Here is a 6,000-nt window from a genome sequence, read left to right as displayed (position 1 = left end):
AGTCGGGTTTAAGTTAATCAGGTTTGTGCATGACTGGCATGACACTGCACAAAATAAAATACATGCGCACCATTTGAAGAAAAAAAAAGGACTGAATTATTTTCATTAGGAGCACAAAAAAATTGTCGAAATAAATAGAATTGAGAAAGTTCAATTGGAAATGAAAACAACTTCCAATTCATAAGGAAAGATTGCCAAGAAGAATGTTGGAATGGGCTGTTTGAAAAATGAGAGTCCTTGACCCTTTGTTACCTCCGGGGATGGATGATTGCACGAGTCCCCCCCTTGGCCACTCCCTTCAAAAAGCTTGAAGTACAAACATGAAACATATTATTTGATGGCCTGGGTAACGCCTCAATGAGTGATATCTCTAATTTAAAGAAGGGCTCGTCCGGGAGTTGAACCCGGGACCTCTCGCACCCGAAGCGAGAATCATACCACTAGACCAACGAGCCACATGTAACACTTAAGAATTTCTTATAGCAAAATTTTGCAAGTAATGGAGTCTTCCCTAATGCTAACTCCTGCTAACAATAGCACTTAGAAGGATAGCAGCTTGGAAAGCGTCTAAAATACGTGTTTGGTTTTAGAAGAAGCTTTCGAATGGCGACTCGCCAGTGGGTTTTTGCTTATCCATGCAGGCTCACACACACAAATTGAACCGCTAATTTCTTTTGATCCTTTCCCATGAACTTCATTAGGCTTTTTTTGTTTGACTTGCTAACCCTCCAAACCAAATTGCCTTCTCAGACCTTTCGCTCCACATTTCAACTGGAAATGCGATGATCAAGTTTCCGCGGGCAAGGGGGATTTGATGTTTGGATGTGTGTGTGTGTGTGTGTGTGTCTGTGTGTGTATGTGCGTGTAACTGGATCTTAGTTTGGAGGATTACACAAAAACTAGACAAGCAATATGTGGCTGTGTGGGTGGCACATCTTCAAAGGATGGTGGCAAATTTAATTGTAGCCTTTTTTTCTTGCTAACTTTTTGTTGTAGCTCGTAAAAATGTTTATTTTTATGCTAAGTATAATTTGCTATGGCTTAAGTACATGGCAAAAATATTTAACATTTCTGACCTATTTTCTTGAAAACTTTTTCAAACGCAACGTCATTTATTTCTACAAAAATATGTGACAAAAATATCAGACTTTAAGATATTTTTTTGAATGCATTTGCCAGTTTTATATATGTTAATTCATTTGGGGGGGGGGGTTTCAGGCCGTTTTTTGTTTTTTACTAGTTTTTTGTTTGTAAAGAAATTGCCTGTTGTTTTTAAATCAATTTTTTTTTCATTTCTTGTCAACTTTTGCTACATTTTTGTCCAATTTTTTGTCCTCTTTTTTTTTGCATGTGAAGGGGTACACAGAGGATTGAGGGGTGGGGGGGGGGGGTGGCGGAGTGAAGACAGATGTGCCGGGAGATTGTAGCGGTGGGAAAGATTAGCGGGACAGCTGCGGGCGGTGCAGCTACTCTTACAAAAAACTTTTGGCTGTAGTTCAAATTTCAGCTGCTCCTCCCTGTGGTGCATTGTCGCTCTCTCTGTCTCACTCGCTGTGCTTGACATTTGCCAAATAGTGAGCCTGCAGTCCATTTGGGAAGGTCAGGCTTGACGTGACAGCCGTCAGGTGCGAGGCTGGGAAAAGGAGAGACGGTGATGTGATGGTTGACGTGCAGCCAGAGCAGGCAGGTGACAAAAAAAATGGCATATTTTGCAGGGGGAATATATTTTCGAGAGAGAAAAGCGCGTGTCAGTCAACTCGCTTCAACTTGTCCCTTTGAGCTTACAAAAAAGCTTTTGTTTGGCAGCATGTCATTTGGTCTCACTTCCTGTTTGGCAGCCACTAAAGACAAGCGATAAGATGATAAGACACTCAAATGCAGTCTTATCTACATTCTTTTATGTATAGAACTTTTTTTTTTTCTTGAGATGCATTTTTTTCTAAAAGACGTGGTCCCTATTTTTTTGAAATCACAAATACATTTCTGTATTTTATTCAGTCATCACAAATGTGAAAACATACTTGACATATGTGTTTATAATCAATCACCTTCATATATACTATAAAGGATAATGGATGGATATTTACTGTGTGAGTGTGTGTGTGTGTGTGTGTGTGTGTGTGTGTGTGTGTGTGTGTGTGTGTGTGTGTGTGTGTGTGTGTGTGTGTGGGTGTGTGTGTGTGTGTGTGCGCCAGGCATTGACTTCATCACCTGACGCTGCCCGTGACCTGCAGGTTAACAAGCCAGAGACCATGTGCATGCACACACACGCACGCCTACACGCACGCCTACACACACACACACACACACACACACACACACACACACACACACACACACACACACACACACACACACACACACAGCGATGCAAAGCCATGGCTTGATGCTTTCCAGACACAAGCTACTCCCTGCCGCCGCTCGGCTTGGTACTCTTACCCCCCTCTCCCACCAACTCACACACACACACTCACACTCCCTTCACCACCAGCGCCTGCTTATCAAAAGTTTTTGCCTCTTCAGTTCCTATTTTCCCATGCACAGACAAAACAGAGCAGCGGTGCCAAGGGGGCCGGCGTGGATGGGGAGGGGGGTCGGTGTTGGTGGGCTTCCTGCACTTCACTTAGGCCCGCTTTGGAGGCGGTTACGGCCCCGCAGGCTTTCTCTGCACCTTGGCTCGGTGATGACAAGATAGAGGACGGGACGCACACACACGCATATTGACCTCGGGATTGAGATGAACTTTCTGAGGAGCGACATCCCCCCCCCCCCCCCTTCAAATCTGCCCTTGTTGCACACATGTGCTCTCACACACACATGCAAAAACACACTCAAGCACTCCCACTCAGCGGCCTAATGTGAGATAGATGCTATTGTTTTGACGTGGCCTCATAAATACATAGCACGGGCTGACAGGTCCTATTAGCGCCCGTAAGCTGCTTTATGAATGTGAAGGCAAAAGTGCAATCGGTCTCTTTGCTTATCGTTCCGTCTCTCTATCAATACGGCCATCTTCCTCCTCCTCATCTTCCTCCTCCTCTCTATTAGAGACACATTGATCACCTCACCTGACTAATGGCTAAGGGTGTCTGGGCCTTTAAAAAGTAGCCCGCCACAGCAGTGCCAAGCTCTTCATCACAGTGACAAGGCAAATGGCTCCTCTGCTAATAAAGTGCGCCTGGACAAGTGTGTGTGTGTGTGTGTGTGTGTGTGTGTGTGTTGAGAAGGTTATTAATGACTTAAAGTGGTTTAGTAGCAGGAGTGCTGGTGGTCTGCTCTTCATCTTGAGTAGTGTGTCCCATCTATTAATGGCACAGCACAAATACTCCTGCACATCTTTTCTGCATGATAGGATGAAGAGAGCACACAAACTCTACACGGAGACTAAATCTGAGGCGGATATGTTGTCCACTTGTGTACCATGCTGTTTTAAAATAAAGCAGAAAGTGGGAAAAAGAACAGAAGAAGAGAGCACCACAATTACAACTCCCCACCAGTGCTGTTTTTCATCCCCTGTGTTCTTTTCCGCGTATTTATTTTCCTAAAAGCAAAGGGCAGCCCGTATTGGGGGGGAAACAGGGAAGAGGTGTCTGTGAAATTCGACCGCTGGATGGAAAACAGGCTTGTGTGTGTGTGTGTGTGTGTGTGTGTGTGTGTGTGTGTGTGTGTGTGTGTGTGTGTGTGTGTGTGTGTGCGTGTGTGTGTGTGTGTGTGTGTGTGTGTGTGTGTGTGTGTGTGTGTGTGTGTGTGTGTGTGTGTGTGTGTGTGTGTGTGTGTGTGTGTGTGTGTGTGTGTGTGTGCGTGTGTGTGTCTGCATGCGTGTGTGTCAAGGAAAGGGCTGGGCGAGGTACCAAATGAAGAAAATTGGCAAAAAATACATCTACATACAGTACATGTGCATTATTTTTGCGTTGGTGTAATTTACCTCCATGCCGCTAGAGGGACTCATGCACTGTCATGCATTGTACTGGGAAGCGTGTAAAATCCGTGGTGAATTTGAACATGGCAGGAAGTCAACACTTTTTGACTGTGTCAAATGTTTTCGGTCAGAAATATAAGTGGTTATTTTCGTTACCTTTTATGTTATGAGTTGTCTATTATCTATAAAGCAGCACGACTTTTTTTTCCACCAACATAACTCCGTCTGCTGATTTTCAAGTGGGCTTATCAGGCCCAGGAATTCATTCGGTGGAAAATTGCTTCATTTGGATTCATTTGGGATTATTGTTCGTTTGGAAATTCCGGATGAGAAGCCGAATACCAGCGTCATCAAACCGGGGAGAGACTCGTCAATGCTGGCCAGCGCTTAATTGGGGTATTTTATTATTTTTTTAAATGGACATTATTTATCGGTGTTCACAAAAATCCAATGCATTGTGCTTGAAATTGTTCTGGGGGGCTGAATTAATAAAACTAGAAGAAGCAAATGCACTAGAACACAGGTGTCAAACTCAAGGCCCGGGGGCCAGATACGGCCCGCCACATCATTTTATGTGGCCCGCGATTGTGCATCAAATTCGTGTGTCATTACTAGAATTGCAAATTGTCTTCACTTTTAATATATATTTTTTAAATATTTGACCAGTTTTTACTGGTCTGATTTGAAAACGAGTTATTTGTCAGTTTGTCTTGTAGCTTTTACTGTATATAATATGAGGTGCTCATACATTTATTTGGGTTGAAGCTATGACTACAAGATAACTAGGAGAAAGTTGACGAGGAAGGTCGTGTGAGGTGGTGTCGCCATGGCAACTGTTTAGGCTTTTGGATGATCCCCCAACCCATCCACCCCCTTAACCATAATGGGGCTGGTAATGAAACCAGTCTGGCTTTCCTGGCTCATACACATTCGTAGGGAGAGACGAGTAAGTAACACATGTTTTGCTTTAGAACTTGTTTATGTTCATCCAACGGGGAGAAAGCACAGCCTATCAATTAAAGCCACCGTCATAAAACAACGCAGAAAAAAACAATGCAACTGCTGGATGCGATGTGTTTTTGGGAGGCTTTTTATGTATTTTCATGTTTTTATGTATTAGACGTCCATTTGCCTTCAAAGTCAATCAATTTAAATTACAACTCAAAAGAATTGTTTGGAGACCTGACTTGAAATAAACTAATAATTCTGGAGAAAAATATTCCTTAAAATCAATTTGAATTTTGAATGTGATTCAAAATGAAATATTTTGGACAAAATTTGCCCCAGAAGTCAAACAATTGTTTAATTAACAAAAATTAGGCTCACACACACACACAAAATGACTCACTCTCAAAGTTTTTTTCACTGGATTGATTCAAGGGTAGCAAAAGCCACCGCAATAGAATTGGTCACATTTTATTGCATTTTAAGCGGCCTTGTTCTGATCTCCAATTTCGTGATTATGTTTGGATCTGTTGTTAGGTCGGTCTGACCCACGTCGGAGGCGGAGCTCCGTTTGGGGAATTCCCCTGCTGACTGACACTTTCTGACCCTCCTTTCTGGTGTCTCCATTGTAAAAAGAAAAATTAGACTGAATGGGCCCGATATTGATATTTTTATAAGATATTTTTAACCCAAAATAATTCTCATTCCCACTAATATGTGCAATTCGGTGTGAATGTAACATTTTCCCAGCACATTATTTTGAAACCCTCCAATCGTAAGTGTTGTCCCACCTAATTCCATCACAGTTCATTGTGTAGCTGCAGGAGCACAGTTGTTCTTTGTCCTGGCGCTGGCTCATGCCCAAACTCAGCCCTTAGGAAATTGCGGGCCAATTTTTCCTGCGTTCAGAACAGCAAAAAAAAAATAAATCTCCCGGATGCCTTCAGCTGAACACGCCACTTAAAGGCAACATAGTGTATCAGCCTTTCTGTATTTTTTAACAACCAAACTCAAATAGAGCGCTTTGTTTTATTGCATCCATTGCACTTACTACTCTGAGGGGAGCGTTAAAAAAACAGTGCGGGAACAATACGTGTACTATGGCGCTGCAATTTATACAGTATCGGCAGGATTGA

The 6,000-nt window shown here is 42.9% G+C and overlaps 1 non-coding gene across 1 annotated transcript; it reads right to left on the bottom strand.

Moving 5' to 3' along the window:
- Positions 1-383: 383 nt before the first annotated feature.
- On the bottom strand, positions 384-455 carry trnap-cgg. Its single transcript has one exon. It is a non-coding gene; the product is annotated as a tRNA-Pro (tRNA).
- Between the last annotated feature and the right edge of the window lie 5,545 nt (positions 456-6,000).

The sequence above is a fragment of the Syngnathus acus genome, chromosome 4 (genome assembly GCF_901709675.1).
Source record: "Syngnathus acus chromosome 4, fSynAcu1.2, whole genome shotgun sequence".
NCBI lineage: Eukaryota > Metazoa > Chordata > Actinopteri > Syngnathiformes > Syngnathidae > Syngnathus > Syngnathus acus.
Note: the sequence above shows the minus strand (reverse complement) of the source record. Positions and strands in the feature narration are given on the sequence as shown.